This window comes from Rhinatrema bivittatum, chromosome 3, assembly GCF_901001135.1.
Source record: "Rhinatrema bivittatum chromosome 3, aRhiBiv1.1, whole genome shotgun sequence".
NCBI classification, from domain to species: domain Eukaryota; kingdom Metazoa; phylum Chordata; class Amphibia; order Gymnophiona; family Rhinatrematidae; genus Rhinatrema; species Rhinatrema bivittatum.
The window spans coordinates 594,702,188-594,724,153 of NC_042617.1; the positions used below are offsets into that span (position 1 = coordinate 594,702,188).

Here is a 21,966-nt window from a genome sequence, read left to right on the forward strand (position 1 = left end):
CATATATATATATATAGACTGGTTTACTTCTCTAAGCAACTCCATTGGGGAATCTTCATCTCTAAATAAATAAATAAATAAATAAATAAACTCCTGGGGAACTGGGGAACCTTTTGGGGAAGGGGGAGTCTCTTCCGAAGGGATGGGCTCCACCTTAACCAGGGTGGAACCAGACTGCTGGCGCTAACCTTTAAAAAGGAGATAGAGCAGCTTTTAAACTAGAACAAAGGGGAAAGCCGACAGTCGCTCAGCAGCGCATGGTTCGGAGACAGGTATCTTTAAAGGATACTAATGATGCATTAGAATTAGGGCATCCCGACAGTGAGGTTCCAATAATTAGAAAAGTAGTCCAAGTGCCTGTAACTAAAAACTCACCTGAGCTAAAAAATTCTAATTTATCCCTATCAATTAAAAAACAGAATAAAAATACAAACAAAAAACAAACTTTGAAATGTTTGTATGCTAATGCCAGAAGTCTAAGAAGTAAGATGGGAGAATTAGAATGTATAGCAGTAAATGATGACATAGACTTAATTGGCATCTCAGAGACATGGTGGAAAGAGGATAACCAATGGGACAGTGCTATACCAGGGTACAAATTATATCGCAATGACAGAGAGGAGCAGTCGGGAGGAGGTGTGGCGCTTTATGTCCGGGATGGCATAGAGTCCAACAGGATAACCATCCTGCATGAGACTAAATACAAAATTGAATCTTTATGGGTAGAAATCCCTTGTGTGTCAGGGAAGACAACAGTGATAGGGGTATACTACCGTCGACCTGGTCAAGACGGTGAGATGGACAGTGAAATGCTAAGAGAAATTAGGGAAGCTAACCAAATTGGTAGTGCAGTAATAATGGGAGACTTCAATTACCCCAATATAGACTGGGTAAATGTATCATCGGGTCACACTAGAGAGATAACGTTCCTGGATGGAATAAATGATAGCTTTATGGAGCAATTGGTTCAGGAACCGACGAGAGAGGGAGCAATTTTAGATCTAATTCTCAGTGGAGCACAGGACTTGGTGAGAGAGGTAATGGTGGTGGGGCAGCTTGGCAATAGTGATCATAATATGATCAAATTTGATTTAATGACTGGAAAAGGAACAGTGTGCAAATCCAAGGCTCTCGTGCTAAACTTTCAAAAGGGAAACTTTGATAAAATGAGAAAAATTGTTAGAAAAAAACTGAAAGGAGCAGCTACAAAAGTAAAAAATGTCCAAGAGGCGTGGTCATTGTTAAAAAATACCATTCTAGAAGCACAGTCCAGATGTATTCCACACATTAAGAAAGGTGGAAAGAAGGCAAAACGATTACCGGCATGGTTAAAAGGGGAGGTGAAAGAAGCTATTTTAGCCAAAAGATCTTCATTCAAAAATTGGAAGAAGGATCCAACAGAAGAAAATAGGATAAAGCATAAACATTGGCAAGTTAAAAGTAAGACATTGATAAGACAGGCTAAGAGAGAATTTGAAAAGAAGTTGGTTGTAGAGGCAAAAACTCACAGTAAAAACTTTTTTAAATATATCCGAAGCAGAAAGCCTGTGAGGGAGTCAGTTGGACCGTTAGATGATCGAGGGGTTAAAGGGGCACTTAGAGAAGATAAGGCCATCGCGGAAAGATTAAATGATTTCTTTGCTTCGGTGTTTACTGAAGAGGATGTTGGGGAGGTACCCGTAATGGAGAAGGTTTTCATGGGTAATGATTCAGATGGACTGAATCAAATCACGGTGAACCTAGAAGATGTGGTAGGCCTGATTGACAAACTGAAGAGTAGTAAATCACCTGGACCGGATGGTATACACCCAAGAGTTCTGAAGGAACTAAAAAATGAAATTTCAGACCTATTAGTAAAAATTTGTAACTTATCATTAAAATCATCCATTGTACCTGAAGACTGGAGGATAGCAAATGTAACCCCAATCCGGGAAACTACAGACCGGTTAGCCTGACTTCAGTGCCAGGAAAAATAGTGGAAAGTGTTCTAAACATCAAAATCACAGAACATATAGAAAGACGTGGTTTAATGGAACAAAGTCAGCATGGCTTTACCCAGGGCAAGTCTTGCCTCACAAATCTGCTTCACTTTTTTGAAGGAGTTAATAAACATGTGGATAAAGGTGAACCGGTAGATATAGTATACTTGGATTTTCAGAAGGCGTTTGACAAAGTTCCTCATGAGAGGCTTCTAGGAAAAGTAAAAAGTCATAGGATAGGTGGCGATGTCCTTTCGTGGATTGCAAACTGGCTAAAAGAAAGGAAACAGAGAGTAGGATTGAATGGGCAATTTTCTCAGTGGAAGGGAGTGGACAGTGGAGTGCCTCAGGGATCTGTATTGGGACCCTTACTGTTCAATATATTTATAAATGATCTGGAAAGAAATACGACGAGTGAGATAATCAAATTTGCTGATGACACAAAATTGTTCAGAGTAGTTAAATCACAAGCAGATTGTGATAAATTGCAGGAAGACCTTGTGAGTGGAAAATTGGGCATCCAAATGGCAGATGAAATTTAATGTGGATAAGTGCAAGGTGATGCATATAGGGAAAAATAACCCATGCTATAATTACACAATGTTGGGTTCCATATTAGGTGCTACAACCCAAGAAAGAGATCTAGGTGTCATAGTGGATAACACATTGAAATCGTCGGTTCAGTGTGCTGCGGCAGTCAAAAAAGCAAACAGAATGTTGGGAATTATTAGAAAAGGAATGGTGAATAAAACGGAGAATGTCATAATGCCTCTGTATCGCTCCATGGTGAGACCGCACCTTGAATACTGTGTACAATTCTGGTCGCCGCATCTCAAAAAAGATATAATGCGATGGAGAAGGTACAGAGAAGGGCTACCAAAATGATAAGGGGAATGGAACAACTCCCCTATGAGGAAAGACTAAAGAGGTTAGGACTTTTCAGCTTGGAGAAGAGACGGCTGAGGGGGGATATGATAGAGATGTTTAAAATCATGAGAGGTCTAGAACGGGTAGATGTGAATCGGTTATTTACTCTTTCGGATAGTGGAAAGACTAGGGGGCACTCCATGAAGTTAGCAAGGGGCACATTTAAAACTAATCAGAGAAAGTTCTTTTTTACTCAATGCACAATTAAACTCTGAAATTTGTTACCAGAGGATGTGGTTAGTGCAGTTAGTGTAGCTGTGTTTAAAAAAGGATTGGATAAGTTCTTGGAGGAGAAGTCCATTACCTGCTATTAAGTTCACTTAGAGAATAGCCACTGCCATTAGCAATGGTTACATGGAATAGACTTAGTTTTTGGGTACTTGCAAGGTTCTTATGGCCTGGATTGGCCACTGTTGGAAACAGGATGCTGGGCTTGATGGAGCCTTGGTCTGACCCAGTATGGCATTTTCTTATGTTCTTATGTTCTTAGAGCTGGAGGGTCTTATGAAAAGGTAGGAAAGGAGCAGAGCATATCCTGACTCTCACTGACATGGCACCCCAGATGGGACCCCTTTAGAAAGATAAGTAATATCTAGGGAAAAATAAAAAATAGGAATTTTTAAAAGTGATATTACTTATAATAAAAATTCTATATTAATACAGAATGGCAGACCCCTCTAGGATAAGAGCTAGCCAAGAGACTGTATTCCACAGGTGGGTAGAGGCAAACCACATTCAGGAAGGTCAGTCTTTTGTGCAACCCAAGGATGTCTCGCATCTGCTGCAGCAGGAACCAGAACAGCGTCTGAAGCGTAGTGGGATTCAGCAAGGAGGGAACACATTACCAAGTCGTTGAGAGCCTGGGCCAGCCAGCTTAAGAGTCCAGGGTTAGTGATGTCATCTGGAGGGGACGCCCCCAAGGTTCCCGCCCTGACGTGCTTAAGACTGACCCGGGAGCATGCGCGCGTGCCTAAGAAGCTCCGAGGAAAACATGGCAGTCAGCGGCGTCCTCGCCGCCCTGGGAGGCCCAGGAATGGAGGGAAAGGGGTGGAGATGGTTGGCGGTAGCCGCGAGTCTACCCCATGGAGAGACAGCAGTGAGGCATGAGGTGAGCAACAGCGGTCGCAGCAGACTGCGACCGACAGGCGTATCAACCAAAAGGTAGCAGAATAATTTTTTCTGAATTATTATAGTATGAGGCATATTGGAATCCTGAATAGATGAAAATCCCTTATTGCAGGATTCTGTGTAGGTAATGTCCTGGATGTATAAAACCTGGTGCCTTTTCATAGATAGTTTTTTCCTGTTTGAGTGCTGGCAGGCAGTACTGTTTTAGAATGGGAAGTTTACTATATCATTATTGTGATTTGTTTTACTCAAGGATTTCTGAGGACCAAACCCACAGCCAACGTGTTACACTAGGCCTAATACCATATGGGTTTACTAAGTGGCACTATAGCAGTGCATGCATTTCTGCACAACAGCCGCTACCATTTTTATGTACCGGTTACTGGATGACTCCTGTCCAATTTTGAGGTTCGGGTGGGAGGTATCAATTTTAAAAGTTTAGATTGCCTGAGGGATCATGGCTTTTTTTGGTAGGGAAGGAGGCCTAAGACAGAGTGAGACTGACGGTTTCTACTATGTTTATGTAATTCAGCAGCACAGCTGCAATGCCACGCCCTCCTTTCTGTGTCTCAGAGCAGTCACAATTAAAAAAAAATAAATTTTCTCTCAAGCTAGCAGTGAAATCTTTCAGGGTTCCTTCACAATCATAAACAAAAAACCCCCCCACTTAACTCAATGTTTGCGTTCTCCAGTAATCCCTGTTTCTGGTTCTGCCTCATCTTCACTATTCCAATCTGCTCCTTTTCAGAGCTGATCACAACCTGCCTCCTCTCTGCTAAAAGCCTTGGCCTTCATACAGCCAATAGCCAATCCATGTGGGATCTGTGACTCCACCCAACGCCTACTCCTCCCAGCTGAGACTCTCAAAGCTAGTGAGCAAGGGCTAGTGGGAAATGTACTTCTCTAGTGCTGCCTTTTGTAGTTTTTCTCCTTTTAGGCTATTCAGATCCTAACCAGATCTGGCCTTCAACCTCTGAGGTACTAAATCCTGTGCATGGACTAAGAACATAAGAAATTGCCATGGTGGGTCAGACCAAGGGTCCATCAAGCCCAGCATCCTGTTTCCAACAGAGGCCAAAAACCAGGCCATAAGAACCTGACAATTACCCAAACACTAAGAACATCCCATGCTACTGATGCAATTAATAGCAGTGGCTATTCCCTAAGTAAACTTGATTAATAGCCGTTAATGGACTTCTCCTCCAAGAACTTATCCAAACCTTTTTAGAACCCAGCTACACTAACTGCACTAACCACATCCTCTGGCAACAAATTCCAGAGCTTTATTGTGCGTTGAGTGAAAAAGAATTTTCTCTCATTAGTCTTAAATGTGCTACTTGCTAACTTCATGGAATGCCCCCTAGTCCTTCTGTTATTTGAAAGTGTAAATAACCGATTCACATCTACTCGTTCAAGACCTCTCATGATCTTAAAGACCTCTATCATATCCCCCCTCAGCCGTCTCTTCTCCAAGCTGAACAGTCCTAACCTCTTTAGTCTTTCCTCATAGGGGAGCTGTTCCATCCCCTTTATCATTTTGGTTGCCCTTCTCTGTACCTTCTCCATCGCAACTATATCTTTTTTGAGATGCGGCGACCAGAATTGTATACAGTATTCAAGGTGTGGTCTCACCATGGAGCGAACAGAGGCATTATGACATTTTCCATTTTATTAACCATTCCCTTCCTAATAATTCCTAACATTCTATTTGCTTTTTTGACTGCCGCAGCACACTGAACCGACGATTTTAAAGTATTATCCAGGATGATGCCCAGATCTTTTTCCTGGGTGGTAGCTCCTAATATGGAACCTAACATCGTGTAACTACAGCAAGGGTTATTTTTCCCTATATGCAACACCTTGCACTTGTCCACATTAAATTTCATCTGCCATTTCGATGCCCAATCTTCCAGTCTTGCAAGGTCCTCCTGTAATGTATCACAATCCGCTTGTGATTTAACTACTCTGAATAATTTTGTAACATCCGCAAATTAGATAACCTCACTCGTCGTAATCCAGGCTTGGAGATCCTAGCATATACTAATGTTTTATTTATTACGCGTTAGGTCTGTTTTATATTGTCTCTTCTGCCAATTAGCATAGGCAGTGATGGTAGCAGTTGGGGAAAAAGCCACCCCCCCCAAAAAAAACCCACACACTCACAGCAATAACCAGATAGAAAGAGGGGGGGGGGGGGGCGGTTGTAAACTGCTGTTCTAAGCCATACGATTTGGGGTATTTTTGTTTATGGTGCTATGAGTCATTTTTCTCTTTCTATTTTTCATATTTTGACAATTTATTCATTGAGAAAGTTGTTATGAAACCTGTCAAGAATTGCAGCATGAAGAATGCATAAAGAAAAACGTTTAGGGAATATTAGATGGGGGATTCTCTAGAGGCTGTGGATGTGCCCGTGTGTATCTGCCCGCCTGTGCTTTTGCATACAAATCATGACGTCTTTCCACACTGTACCTTCAAATGTTCCAAGTGCTCCCAGGTGGCCACAAAGCGCCAGAAAAATGTGACAGGCCTTTTATATATCTCCTATAGAAGATACATGACACAAAAATTATCCAATAAAACCTGTCATAAAGCAGACCCCTCTAGAGAATCTCCCCTAACTCATAATAAATAAAACATTAGTATACACTAGGATCTCCAAGCAATGGCAGATGTCTAATATATTGTCAAGGTAGTTAACTCATAATAAATAAAACATTATTATACGCTAGGATCTCCAAGCAATGAGAGATGTCTAATATATTGTCAAGGTAGTTAACTCATAATAAATAAAACATTAGTATACGCTAGGCTCTCCAAGCAATGGCAGATGTCTAATATATTGTCAAGGTAGTTAACTCATAATAAATAGAACATTAGTATATGCTAGGATCTCCAAGCAATGGCAGATGTCTAATATATTGTCAAGGTAGTTAACTCATAATAAATAAAACATTATTATACGCTAGGATCTCCAAGCAATGAGAGATGTCTAATATATTGTCAAGGTAGTTAACTCATAATAAATAAAACATTAGTATATGCTAGGCTCTCCAAGCAATGGCAGATGTCTAATATATTGTCAAGGTAGTTAACTCATAATAAATAAAACATTATTATACGCTAGGCTCTCCAAGCAATGGCAGATGTCTAATATATTGTCAAGGTAGTTAACTCATAATAAATAGAACATTAGTATACGCTAGGATCTCCAAGCAATGGCAGATGTCTAATATATTGTCAAGGTAGTTAACTCATAATAAATAGAACATTAGTATATGCTAGGATCTCCGAGAAATGGCAGATGTCTAATATATTGTCAAGGTAGTTGTCTCATAATAAATAAAACAGTATATGCTAGGATCTCCGAGAAATGGCAGATGTCTAATATATTGTCAAGGTAGTTGTCTCATAATAAATAAAACATTAGTATATGCTAGGATCTCCGAGAAATGGCAGATGTCTAATATATTGTCAAGGTAGTTAACTCATAATAAATAAAACATTAGTATATGCTAGGATCTCCAAGCAATGGCAGATGTCTAATATATTGTCAAGGTAGTTAACTCATAATAAATAAAACATTAGTATACGCTAGGATCTCCAAGCAATGGCAGATGTCTAATATATTGTCAAGGTAGTTACCTCATAATAAATAAAACATTAGTATACGCTAGGATCTCCAAGCAATGAGAGATGTCTAATATATTGTCAAGGTAGTTACCTCATAATAAATAAAACATTATTATATGCTAGGATCTCCAAGCAATGGCAGATGTCTAATATATTGTCAAGGGAGATTATAGTTTCTCTGTCCTTTGATAATTTACTTAAGTAAAACAATATATATCATTTTCACTTTAGTCAGGTTTAATCTGTATGTCCGATACTGAGCAGACACCTGGAGCAATGCCAGGCACACCAGAGGTGCTACAAGGATCCCCCACTCTCGTCAGAGCCAGTGAGCAAGGGAATATGGGAGGGGCAGGGAAGGAGACAACTTTGGGATTGTTGGGGGTTGAGGGGTAGTGAATGCACAGAATGAGGATCATGGGAGGGGGGATAGTGAGTGAAGTGTGGAAAGTGGGGGCTTTGTGGAGTGGAGGAGGGAGTGAACGGGCGAGTGAGGGTTTCATGGGGGTGGCTGGGGTAAGTGAGGATTTTATGGGGCGTGGAGAGGAGTACACTGGGGTTGGGCAGTTGGGTAAGTGAGGAGTTTGTGGGAGGGGCGGTTTGGATAACAGGGTTTTGTGTGGGGAGGGGTGAACTGGGGTGAGTGAGAGGTTTGAGTGTGCACAGGGGGGTAAGTGAGGGATTTGTTCAGTTAATAAATCTTAAAAGTAATTATCTAACACAGTAGAAGATTGTTCTATTTCATTTTCCTTTTTAAACTGGGAATCTCTTCCACTTCAGAAGACTCCGTTACTAATGCACTTCTGCTGGCTGAAACAGAGTCAATGCTCTGTGCACTTTTAAAATATTCAGCAAAAGCTTCCCACTTTTCAGTGCTGCTTCTTCTCTCTCTTCACAAGCATTAACAACACAGCTTTTATTTAACAGTCTGCTCCCTGGGCCCCCCGCCAGCAAGGGGGCCTGACCATAGTTACACAGTTATAGAATGTACACTTATAATATTGCAAGCTGAACATGCTACGGTGTTATTCTTTTCATCGTATGCTCACTCTTTACAATCTCCATTTCAGCAAAATAATTTTCTTAGGGTGGGTGGGTACACGCTGGGGCTGAAAGGGGGGTCCTGTCCTCCATCGCGGCCCTTTAAAGGGCCGTTGACGTCATCAGCCCGCGCCGTCTAATCTTCCCCTGTGCGCCGGCCCCGGGGGCGTGGCCTAGCCCCACTCTTTTTCATGCGCAGGGGGAGCGGGTGATGGCCCGATCGCGCGCCGGTGCTGCCTCATCGGCGCGCACCTCTCCTCCCCCCTTTGAGGGAACGCCATCCCTGGTGGGTGGGGGCGGTGCATCGGTTATGGGGGGGCTCTGGCCATTCGGTCCAGGCCCACCTCTAAAGGATTCAGACCAAAAAGATATCCGAATACCTCATCTCAGTCACACGCAGACCATCACCAAATACAGAATAAAGAGACTATAAAGACCCTTGATATTTGCAAACGAAGGCACATAGCCCAATAGTCAAAATGATGACCTTTAAACATTGTCCTTAATTTCTTATTCTCATTTTTAATTTTTATTTCATTTTTATTTGCAAGCAACATATTCAGTCTGTGAACAGCTCTATTGAAAATTCAGAATTTGTAGGTAATGCATCTGCAGACCGGGACGGTAACTGTCAGCCGCATGGGCGTACATGTATGCGCAGATGCCGGCTTTCACCCAGAGACATGCCCAGTTTCTAACATACGTGTGTATGTGCATGTATGATATAAAATCGGCTGTAAGTGCATACAAGAATGCCTGTGCTACCCTGCACGCACACATGGATGCCCGATTTTATAACCTGTGCGTGCAGGTGTGTGCATGTTATAAAATTCGGGGTCGGCATGTGCAAGGGGGGTGCACACGTGTATTCTGTGGACACTGACGCCCGCAGCCTTCCACAGTTTCCTCCCAGTCCGCTCCAATTTCCCCTAAGCTACCCGCCCCCCTACCTCTAACCTAGCCCCCCCCCCTAAACTTTATCTTACCCAAGGCAGGTACAGATTGCGCGATCCCCCAGCACCCTGCCAGCACCCGATCCCCCGGCACCCTGCCAGCACCCGATTCCCCCAGCACACGATCCCCCAGCACACGATCCCCCAGCACCCTGCCAGCACCCGATTCCCTCAGCACCCGATCCTCCGGCACCCTGCCAGCACCCGATCCCCCGGCACCCTGCCAGCACCCGATTCCCTCAGCACCCGATCCTCTGGCACCCTGCCAGCACCCGATTCCCCCAGCACCCGATTCCCCCAGCACCCTGCCAGCACCCGATCCCCCAGCACAGTAGCAAATGGCTGCTGTGCCGGGGGCCTCTAGACATGGCCCCCCCCCCCCCCCGCTCCTTCCCGCAGCCCCGGAACTTACACGTGCGTGGCCGGGCCTTTGAAAATGCGCCCTAACGTGCTTGCAATTCTATATGGACATGCGCGTGTGCGTGCATGCAATTCTATATGGGCATGCGCGTGTGCGTGCATGCAATTCTATATGGACATGCACGTGTGCGTGCATGCAATTCTATATGGATATGCGCCCTAACGTGCTTGCAATTCTATATGGACATGCGCGTGTGCGTGCATGCAATTCTATATGGACATGCGCCCTAACGTGCATGCAATTCTATATGGACATGCGCGTGTGCGTGCAACTGCTGGTTCCAGCGCGTAAGTGGGGGGTTCCCAGTTTCCCCCATCCCTTCCCAGGTTGCCCAGATAAAGGATTGAACTTCCTAATTACCCTGTTACATTGCCTCCCTTTTAGCCCCAGCCCTTAAAACCCTGCTATCTTGCCTGGTTTCTTTTTTTGTTTCATTATTTACATAAAGTTATGCATTAGGGGACCCTGGCGCACATTTCTGTGCATAAATACTTGCGCGCACATTTAATGTTACATCCGTGTCCCCATCTTCCACCCATCCCCTGCCTATGAGCGGCGCTGTTTTTGCCTTTCCCTTCTCTGCATTTCTTAAAATCCACGCAGCGCGTGCTGGCCCGAGATATTTGCATATTTCCCGGCTTTGGGCTACCCAGGGCTTTTAAAATTCACCTTTGAGTCATTCTCCCCTGGAACACCACCCACCATTAACCTTTCATTTATGTATAACAAAAAAAAAAGCAAAATAGATATGTAAGGCAATGGGTGTAGACCTTTATTTTCTGTTATTATCTGGGAATGTCAATGTTATAACAAAATATCATCAGAGCAATGGATTTTCCACTGATTTTTCTCCTGTACATTATAATAAAATATTTTCCTGCTATTTTATAAAGTTTTATTAAAACATTGAAATTTTCAGGTAAAATAAAAACTGAAAATGCAGGCACCTAGGAATGAGAAACAGAGGGCGCTGCTGAAAGTCACGGTAAGTGTGGGTGGCAGAAGCTGAAACCCTCTCTCCTGCTTCCCAGTGCAATATTCCAACCACCAGGCTAGGACTGGGGGCGCCTTACTGCCTCCCAGCAGAAAATACTGCATTTATGGGCAGGCTCTGCTTAACAATCCTAGTATAGTGTTGTATATTTTTTGAGGGGGGGGGACGGGGACATATTGTACCCCTGGAATTACAGATACATTTTTTAAATATCAGCTTCATAAAGACAACAAGATGTGCGACATGCCTGGAGAAAACAAGAATGCTGAAGTAATTAATCGGAATTTGTATTCTCATTTTATTAAAATCAAGTGAAATGTATTCTTCTCACTTTATTTTTTCTCTTTTTAAATAAAATATAATCCTGAACCCAGAAATATCTCTGAAATGTGGGTGGTAATAAATGGAAAAAAAGATTACTTTAGTTCACTTCCCATGGTAAAAGAAACTATTTTTTTTAATTTAAAAAGGAAACGATTAGGGGGCAGAGATTTTTTTTAAGTTGCCTTTCTAAGCACTTTTAAAGGTAGATTGTGCATGCAACTGTAAAACATATAACGCCGGTGAAACAGCAGAAAGTTCCCACAGCAAACATTGCATGAGATTCTGCAAGGGAGCGTTTGCTGCAGCTATTGGGATTTATTCCCTGCATCAGCACTCGGCTCCCTCAGCCCGATTAATAGGAAGTGAGCAGGGGGAAACCGAAAGTGAAAGCTGGAGCTGCAGGACGGAGGAGGAACGGCTTGGGAGCCAGGATCCTGCTTTCAGGAGCTTCTCAGAGAGCCGAGTGCTGCAAGCCCTCAGGTAGGTTGGCAGTGGCAGGGGCACTGAGGCAGAATTATTTGGACGGGGGCAAGCTAAGCATAGAGGGGGTGGGGCGGCAAGACAAAGTGACCTTTCCACCAACCACCATAAAAGACAATAAGAAAAAGCCCCAAGGCCCTCTTGTAACCATCTCTTTTTAGTCAGTAAGGAGGTCCAGACAACTGATCCGTAAAGATAGACTTTTATTGCCAGCAAGATGCAGCTAAGACAAAGGCTCAGTACAACTGCATGCCCCTCCCCTCCAGGAGCAGACTCTTATGCACTTTACAGTTCTTATCTTTTACACATGCGTTCTAAGCATTGCTGAGCGAGCATATTCCGGCTGAAGGGGCTACTGACCCCCTCCCTAGACACCCTGGAACTTTCGTGAAACTTCTCCCATGTTCTGCAGGAGAGGCTGCTGGGACTTGCAGTTCTGGAAAGGAATTCGCGAGTCTGCAGTAATACAGCCCATCACATAATACATCCATTGTTCTAATCTAGGTTACAGCAGTGAAAGCTTATCAGAGAATAAGAACAGCGAAGCCAAAAAATGAAAATGTGCAATGTGCTGACAGAGAGTTTCTCAATGTCCTAATTACAGCTGTATTGCAGACTGTAAGTAAACCCGTCATGAAGCAGGGAATTCTGGTACATGAAGTCCTTTGTCAGGTTGAAGCGTTCAGACCCCTTCATTCCCCCTTTGATACTTATCATTATTTATGAAAAGTATCACACCATCACAACGCAACTGTGGAGCTGAAAGAAACAGAAACAAGAAAAATTAGCAATTTGAGTTCTCAGGGGGCCCTAATTTCCCAAACAGTCCGATGGTTTCTTCACGGGTTTGAGACGGATGGGCCCTAATGGCTCCACCCCCCTTTGTAGCCCGAACTTGTCATGTATGGGAAGATGGCCCAGGATAAAACATGAGGATGGTTAAACAGGTTCTATAGGCTCAGGGGAATACATGTACAGTGACAGAAGCTGCGTGGCGGTTTTGCATTCAGCAATGTCCTTCATCACCTGACGAAGGCGGTTTGAGCAAGAAAGGAATAATTCAGGGTCCTAAAAAACAAAACAGAATTAAACTGGCTGGGATAACAAACAAGCTCTTAAATCCACCGATCATGGAAAACCAACCACGGAATCCATTGGTCCAGTCCCAAGCACTATTCCATTGCTGGACAGGGACGTGTGCCATCTTGACCATGCGATCAGTGATGTCTTGGATAACCTTGTTTTGGTCATCTACCTGTAAACAACAATTGGAGAGGTTAAATGTTCCACAAACCTTCCTGGGCCAGAGGATAATCTAAAACCAATCTATTCTGGTACACTGCAGTCATAATTTTGGTATTTTGTTTTGCCCAGAGTTTAAGAGCGAAAGCAGTCGTTGGTGATGAGCTCCAGGACTGCCTGAAGCCTGATGATTCGATGCAATTAATACTGCTTGGAAGGGTTCCCGAGTTGCCCCTTTTTGCTGCTTCATCTGCTCTCTGATTTCCTTGACAACAGGGTTTGATTTCCTGGTGTGTGCTTTGCAATGCATTACAGCCACCTTGCGAGGTAGCCAAACTGCGTCTAGTAATTCACGTACTTCTGATGCATTGTTCAATTGTTTTCCCTCTATAATGCTCCATGCACTTGAATTGTAAGAAAGGCATATTAAGAGTCTGTATAGATATTTACAGTTTTCCTTCTGCCAACTGCAGTGCTCGAGTAAGGGCAATTAGTTCAGCTTTTTGTGCAGACGTTCCTGGGGGAAGAGGTTGAGCCTCAACGATTTCATCTTCGGATACAACAGCATATCCAGCAGAACGTATCTCATGAATGATTTGGCTGCTCCCATCAGTTAATAAAGTCCAAGCTCCTTGCCAGGGTTGATCCCTCAGGTCTGGTCTACTGGAATGTATTGTAGTCATGACTTCTTCACAATCATGGGCAACTGGTTCAGGTGCCGGCATAAGAGTGGCCGGGTTCAAGTTTTTGCTGTCTTGTATTTGAATTTCAGGTGTTTCACACAGTAAGGCTTAATACTTGACGAGACGTGAATTAGTCATCCATTTTGGTCCATGGGTCTCTAGCAGTCCTTGAATGGTGTGGGGAGTTGTTACGTTCAGAGTTTGACCAAAAGTTAATTTGACTGCTTCTGGAATTAGTAAGCATGCAGCCGCAATGCTTTGAAGGCAACCAGGCCATCCTTTTGCAACATTGTCCATTCCTTTTGAGAGATATGCAACAGGTCGCTCCCATGAGCCTAAGGTTTGAGTCAATACCCCTATGGCCATGCCTTTTTTCTCGTCGACGAATAGATGGAATGGTTTCATCACATCTGGCAATCCTAAGGCAGGTGGTTCAATTAAGGCTTCTTTTAATTGACGTAAGCTTGCCAGTTCGTTTCCTTCCCATTGGAAGGGTTGAGATTCTGCCTCTTTACCCCGCAGCTTGTCGTACAGGGGTTGGGCAATAACTGCATAGTTAGCAATCCACAGCCTACAGTATCCTGCAGCTCCAAGGAACACCCGGAGCTCTTTCTTGCAAGTGGGTACAGGTTGATCTCTTATAGAACTGGTGCGAGAAATCCCCAGACATCGGGTTCCTCCACGTATTTGGAAGCCTAAATACTCTACTTCCAATTCACAGATTTGCGCTTTCTTTTTACTTGCACGATACCCTTTTGAGTACAACGTCTTTAGCAGCTGAAGAGTGGATACCGCACATTCGAGGTACGTCTCTCGAAACAACAGAAGGTCATCCACGTATTGTATGACTGGCCCATACTTTACTTGATACATCTTTAAGTCTTTTGCCAGTTGCTCACCGAACAGCGTAGGTGAGTGCCTAAACCCTTGAGGCAACAGAGTCCATGTGTACTGCTGCTTTACTCCAGTATCTGCATCTTCCCATGTGAAAGCAAAAATCTTCTGACATTCCTCCGCCACCGGGACGGAGAAGAAGGCATCTTTGAGATCAATGACACTGTACCACTTTGATGCAGGAGAGACTTGAGCCAAGATTGAATACGGATTTGGGACGAGGGCTACTAGATCTGCTACTTGACTATTCACTTTTCTTAAGTCTTGTACTGGTCGATAGTCATTAGATCCAGGCTTCTTTACTGGCAACAAAGGGGTGTTCCAAGCAGATCGGATTCGCCGAAGAATGCCCAAATCATACAGTCTTTGCAGGTGTATCTGGATTCCTTGTCTGGCCATATATGGAATGGGGTATTGAGGTTGATTAATCACCTGTGCATTCTGTTTCATCTCTATCCATATGGGGGTAGCGTCGATAGCTATTCCTCCCGGGTTCTGTTCGAACCATACTTGGGGTACACTATCCATCAGTTGTCTTCGTTTTTGTTGAGGGGGGTGTTGTTTTCATATCGATGTTCGATGGTTCGTTCGACTATGGGAAGATGTAGTCTCCATTCTTCTTGGAGGGGACAGATGAGTATCACTGGATGGTCCCCGAAGGAGGCTTTAACTTCCCCTGTTGGTTGAAATCTCAATGTGGTCTGAGGCTTACACAGCAGGTTCCATCCGATAAGGGATACCATGGTCCCGCCTACTTGTATAGTTCATTCTTTCTGCAGAGGGGCAGTGAGTACCTGACCTGAGGCACCCACTATAGAAACAGTCTCTTTCGTCGGGGGGGCCGATTGGTGCAGTCATGACAGATCGTTGGCCTCTGAGTCCAACAGGCCCCTGATTTTTGTTGTGTTACCTCGTGGATCTCCACCAGAGGGTCAGTGGGGATTCTTCCCTCCCGGTCTCTTCAGGCTGTATGCTCCTTGTCGCCTCCCCCGCCATCTGCCATGGGGGTTGTCCGATCTCCTTCCTCCTCGGCCCTTTTGTGTCGGTGCAGGTCCATTTTTGTCGTTAGTATTCACTGCAGGGCTCCCGTATTTCTTTTGCCATTCTTCACAGTCTCTCTTCCAATGGCCTTCATTTTTGCAGTACGCACACTGATTCTTTCCCAAAGGGGGGGTCTTGTTCCCCCTCCTCTTCGCGGTCTGCCATTGTCTTGGCTCCTTCCCGTCCGCGTGTCCTCGAGAGCGGCGGCTAACAGTCACTTTCTCCTTCATGTCTCTACTTGCTTCTCTCTTTTCTCTTCCACTTCTCTATTTCCACATACCTGGTCTGCTATAGCTTTTAACTGGCTGAGGCTCATGCCCTCAAAGCCTTCGGCCTTCTGCAGCTTCTTTCGGATGTCGGGTCTCTATTATTAAGTTCCTGGTTGCAGGGACGGGCCCTTTTCTTCTCTTCCTGATCCCTGTTCCCATACATCTCAAAATACGATGAAAAGATCACAGTCCATCTGGAAATTGAATAGGTGACCTGCGCCTGGAGGCAAATCAGTTCTGACGAGGCTGAGAAGCTGCAAAACATTGCTTCCTTCATACTTGTAAGTTTGGCATTGGGTTAATTCAATAAAGTCAACCTGGATCTGCAGGCAAGGATCCAGGGGGGGCGCTTTAGGTGTGCAGGAGTGATGATCAAACCCTTGGAAGCCTTGTATCAATTACATTGCAAACACTAAGAACATATGGTAATAGCCAGAGCCCAGCCCCCACCAGTGGTCAAAGAACATAATTGCAATATATATATATATATATATGTGTGTGTGGGGGGGCTACTACTTTATCATTTGGGCCGACTCATATTTGCTCTTGTTCCTAATCTTGCATAGTGGCCCCTTCTCTTGCCCACAACTTCCAATAATCCTTATCTTGCGCCTGCCACTGAATCAAAATTTTTAATATTAAGTCTTTGTTTTCTCCGTTTTTTTTTTTTGTTTTTTTTTACAAACGGCATCCTGTAATTCTCACAGTCAGCACTGCACATGCTTGGCTGTCTTATCTTGCCAGTTCCTTAAAACAGGGAGTAGCTCTGCATATTTAACTACTGCTAGCCAAAGAAGCAACAAGAAAAACTTTAACAAAGAACCCATTCTTAATCATTTCTCTAAATTTCCCAGAGACAGCTTCAAAATAAACTGTGTCAGCAAAAGAGAGTTCATACTTTATCATGCGTTCCAATGTAACTTTTAAATAACAGATAATATATAGGAGACAAGCATTGAAACGCACAGCCATATTGAATGCACTACGCACTGGCTCAACGTCTTTTTTTTTTTTTTTCCTCTGGCTCGATTCCCTCCTCTCTCCTGTAATTATCTCTGCCGTTAACCCTTAACTGCCATCAAGTTCTAAACTTCAACACCAGTAAATGCATTCTCAGTAATCAAATCAGTATTTTAACTTAACACTGTACATTAATTTGTTGTATAGTAGTCTTGTGCAGCATCTGTAAACCAAAATCTCTTCTTATTAGGGTTTAAAACAATTAAAAACAAAAAATCCCTGGTACATGTGCTTGCAATTCACAGATAGCAGTTACATACATTACAATCCTTAATTAATAATGGGGACTTCCAGTTCCCCATTTTGTGCGCCTGAGCCACCATTACGAGGGCGGCTCCCTCCACTAACTTCTTTGCCCACGACGGAGGATTCTCAATAACTGCAATCCAAGCAGTTATGTACGGTATATCCTCAGGGCAACCCGGATTCCCTTCTTCACTAACTATTTTCTGGACCCTCGTGGCCGTTTGGAAATCGAAAGTTCCTACCGGAGGCCAATTTACACACAAACTGGGCCACCTATGGGTGCATCGTTGAATCATTCCGGGTTTAGTACATTTATGTCTATCGAACACTTCACTATAGTGTTCCGTCATGACTTTTAATGGAGTCGAACCGCCCCCTCCCATCAGGATAGAATTCACAGACAAAGGAGGGAAGGGAAGACGGATAGGTAAGGGGTCCGTATCCGTCAGACACAAAAGGGTCACTTTCACACAACAAGAAACCTATTCCCACTATCGTATGCGTTACTTCTTTTTCCTCTTTTTATGCGCGTGGCTTTCGGAATGCAATTCCTACCAAACCACCGCTTGGGGTGTGATCAAAGCCCCCTCGGTCCCCTCACGGATGGACCGGTTATTTGCTACTCTTTTAGCTATTCTTCACTTTTCCCATCATTCCCATAATACTCGCCTGCAGGGTTCTTCCGAACGTCATGAAAGCCTTCTTCCCAGATCACCAGCCCAAAGGTCTCAGAGGATCTCCGTGGAATGACCCCCTCAGATACCTGATCACTGAACTCAGCGGTGGCCACTCACCAGGCAAGTCTGGGGGATCACTCCGCCACAAAATCCCCTGGACCAACTGGGGGGCTAAAATAGCGTCCCCGGTACCTCCTGGCTGAGGCTCGCCAAATGTAACCGTCTCTTTTTAGTCAGTAAGGAGGTCCAGACAACTGATCCGTAAAGATAGACTTTTATTGCCAGCAAGATGCAGCTAAGACAAAGGCTCAGTACAACTGCATGCCCCTCCCCTCCAGGAGCAGACTCTTATGCACTTTACAGTTCTTATCTTTTACACATGCGTTCTAAGCATTGCTGAGCGAGCATATTCCGGCTGAAGGGGCTACTGACCCCCTCCCTAGACACCCTGGAACTTTCGTGAAACTTCTCCCATGTTCTGCAGGAGAGGCTGCTGGGACTTGCAGTTCTGGAAAGGAATTCGCGAGTCTGCAGTAATACAGCCCATCACATAATACATCCATTGTTCTAATCTAGGTTACAGCAGTGAAAGCTTATCAGAGAATAAGAACAGCGAAGCCAAAAAATGAAAATGTGCAATGTGCTGACAGAGAGTTTCTCAATGTCCTAATTACAGCTGTATTGCAGACTGTAAGTAAACCCGTCATGAAGCAGGGAATTCTGGTACATGAAGTCCTTTGTCAGGTTGAAGCGTTCAGACCCCTTCACTCTAATCTATTTAAGAAAAACAAAAAAAGCAAAGCTGATCAGTTTTATCTTCCCGGTAAAACTAGGATTACAATTCTTTGCTCTCCTCATTCAGCCAGTTCTTCAGTACGGTTATGAGAGTGAAGTCTGGAGTGTGTGAATCTCTGTGTAAATCCGGCACCTCCCCTTCTGTAATACACTAGCGGGCGGATTTTAAAAGCCCTGCTCGCGTAAATCCGCCCGGATTTACGCGAGCAGGGCCTTGCGCGCCGGCGGCCTATTTTCCATAGGCTGCCGGCGCGCGCAGAACCCCGGGACTCGCGTAAGTCCCGGGGTTTCTGAAAAGGGGCGTGTCAGGGGCATCGCCGAGTGACGCCGCATTTGAGGGCGTGGCATGGCGTTTGGGGGCGGGCCTGGGTGTGGCGCCGGCTCGGGGGCGTTCCGGGGGCGTGGCCACGCCCTCTGGAACCGCCCCCGGGTCGGGTCTCCTCCGGGAGGTGTAAATCCATGGATAAGGTGGGGGGGGGGGGTTAGGGAGAGGAAGGGAGGGGAAGGTGAGGGGAGGGTGAAAGAGAGTTCCCTCCGAGGCCGCTCCGAACTGAGGGAATGGAGGCAGGCTGCGCGGCTCGGCGCGCGCTGGCTGCCCAAAATCGGCAGCCTTGCGTGTGCCGATCCAGGATTTTAGAAGATACGCGCGGCTACGCGTACTTTTGTTTGCGCCTGCGATCGCACAGTTTTTCAAAATCTACCCCTTAGTATCCACAGGCATTTCTTCTAAAATGGACTTTGCGGGGTAGATTTTTAAAAAATGCGCATTCGCGTACTTTTGTTGGCGCACCAGTCGCAAACAAAAGTACGCTGGATTTTATAAGATAAGGGGTAGATTTTCAAATAGGGCGCCCTCGCATACTTTTGTAGGCGCATCAGGCGCAAACAAAAGTACGCTGGATTTTAGTAGATACGCGCATATCCGCTAAAATCCTGGATTGGCACGCGCAGCCTACCTCCGCGCAGCCTACCTCCATTCCCTCCGAGGCCGCTCCGAAATCGGAGGGAACTCTCTTTCACCCTCCCCTCACCTTCCCCTCCCTTCCTCTACCTAACCCACCCCCCCGGCCCTGTCTAAACCCCCCCCCTACCTTTGTTGGGGGATTTACGCGGTACACCTTGGTGAGGAAAGTCTCACAAAGATGACATTTCTACTATGTTAACTTGAAAGTTCAAAATGTCATCTTTGTGAGACTTTCCTCACTCCACTGTTATATCTTCACCAAGGTGTACCGTGCTGTTCGTACATCTCACTCTACATGTGAAACTGACCCTTAAACCCTAAACCATTACCACCAACTCACCTCAACCTATTAGATGGCCCTCCTATAGTGATATAAATACTTCCCTACTCTGGGCCTTGTGGATAGTAGAGATGTGAATCACTTTTTGTGTTCGTGTCATTGTTTTTTGGCTGCCGCGGGAAATGTCGTTTTTTGAGGATCCGGTTTTTGTTCTCGAAAAATGGTTTTTTGAGTTAGTGCACTCTAACTCCCGTTAGTGCGCGCTAACAAAAACTGTTAGATTTTGTTACTTTTTGTTAGCGCGCACTAACGGGAGTTAGAGTGCACTAATCCGAAAAATGAATTTTTGCGAAAAAACGGAAGAATCCCCATTGTTTTTCGGGCTCCTCGAAACATGCCGAATAGGACAATTTCATTGAAATTTTCCAGTTCGGCAAAAACAAATGCACATCTCTAGTGGATAGTGTCGCTCTTTCTCTCTCTCTCTCTCTCTCTTTCTTCTCTCTCTCTCTCTCTCTCTCTCTCTCTGAAAAATAGGGATTATCTCAGGGTGCGCTAAGTTTACTGCACCATGTGAAACTACCGATGCAAAGCAGTAAGTTACCAAGTGGTGTGGCATGCGTTATTAACAGTTTTTGATGAATCTAGGGGTGAGTGGGAAAGATCCAATCAGCCTGTGCAGGGATATTGGAGGCCTTCTCTAGGTTCAGCAGGAAACCTGTTCTATCAAGGAGTGTAGATGAAATGAGGAGTCTTGCATTGAGATCAGAAGAAAGAAGGTCTAATCAAGACTCACTTGTTAAGTCATTCCAATGTTATATGTAAACCGAAGTGATTAGTAACATTGTTACTAGAACTTCGGTATATAAAAAAAAAAAAAAAAAAAATGCTAAATAAATAAATAAATAATCATTAAAAAAATGGTACTAGGGGTATGTTAAGGAATATGCTGAGACTGAGACAATTTCAGCTTGTTAATTAAGATCATTTATATATAATCTGGGTGGGATGCTAAAGATTAATGGTTTACTGATTGTTCAGTACTGGTAAGATTATGATAGGTGAAAACCCATGGCCTTAATATATTCTGCATTTTGTTGGTCTACTTTTTCAGTTCTGATGTATGTATTTTTCAGGATTCTCTAGCATATCCTCTCTCATGGGAGGTAATTTTAAAAGGAGTTACATGTATAAATCTAACATACTATTGTAGCAATTTTAAAAAGACATTTAATTGTGTAAAGTGCACTTATACATGAATAACCCAATGGCATTTATTGCAGCAATTTTCAAAAGCTCATTTACATTGGTAAGGTGTATTTACATGTGTAAAACAATTTAGAGGCAGTAAGTTTCAAAAAGGCATGTAGGCGTTTTCCTGATTTTGCAAGTGTCTGCACACAACTGCGTAAAGTTGGGTGTGAACTGTACAAGTGAGTAAATTTTACACCGGGCATGCGTCCATGCCAGGACCAGTTTCACCAGTTCGTCCAGTCTAGAGTTAGGTCCTCCAATTTATGCAGCCTTCAATTTGGAGCCCATTTGATATTTTTAAAAAAAATGATATACTTGCATCATAGCAAATAGAGTTCTGAAACTGTGTTTTCACCTTTCCCTAGGAGCAAAAAGGCACGTAAAATGAGATCCTTGGATGCATATAAAGTTTTGGTGGAAGGCATTGATGAGTTGGACTTCCGTGGAAGTTGTGTTCCTTGTGAGCTGCTGCTGACTGGAGATAAATCATTCCCAGTGCTGGTGAACCCCAGAAACCAAGTCTTGATCGCTGCATCTCAATATGAGCAAGGGCGAATGGTGGTGATCTCCCATGAGGGATACCTGAACAACCCCAAGTTTTTCCTCGTTTCTCCAGAATGCAATCAGCTGGCTAAAACCCTCACCGAGGCCTTGGTTGGCGTCCAGCAGAATTTTAGTTTCTTGCAGAAGACTCTTTCTAGTAATGGCAGCCGTACACAGT

At 44.2% G+C, this 21,966-nt stretch overlaps 1 pseudogene; it reads left to right on the plus strand.

Moving 5' to 3' along the window:
* Positions 1 to 11,793: 11,793 nt before the first annotated feature.
* The window catches only part of LOC115088677, a 70,808-nt pseudogene continuing 60,635 nt past the window's right edge, over positions 11,794 to 21,966 (plus strand).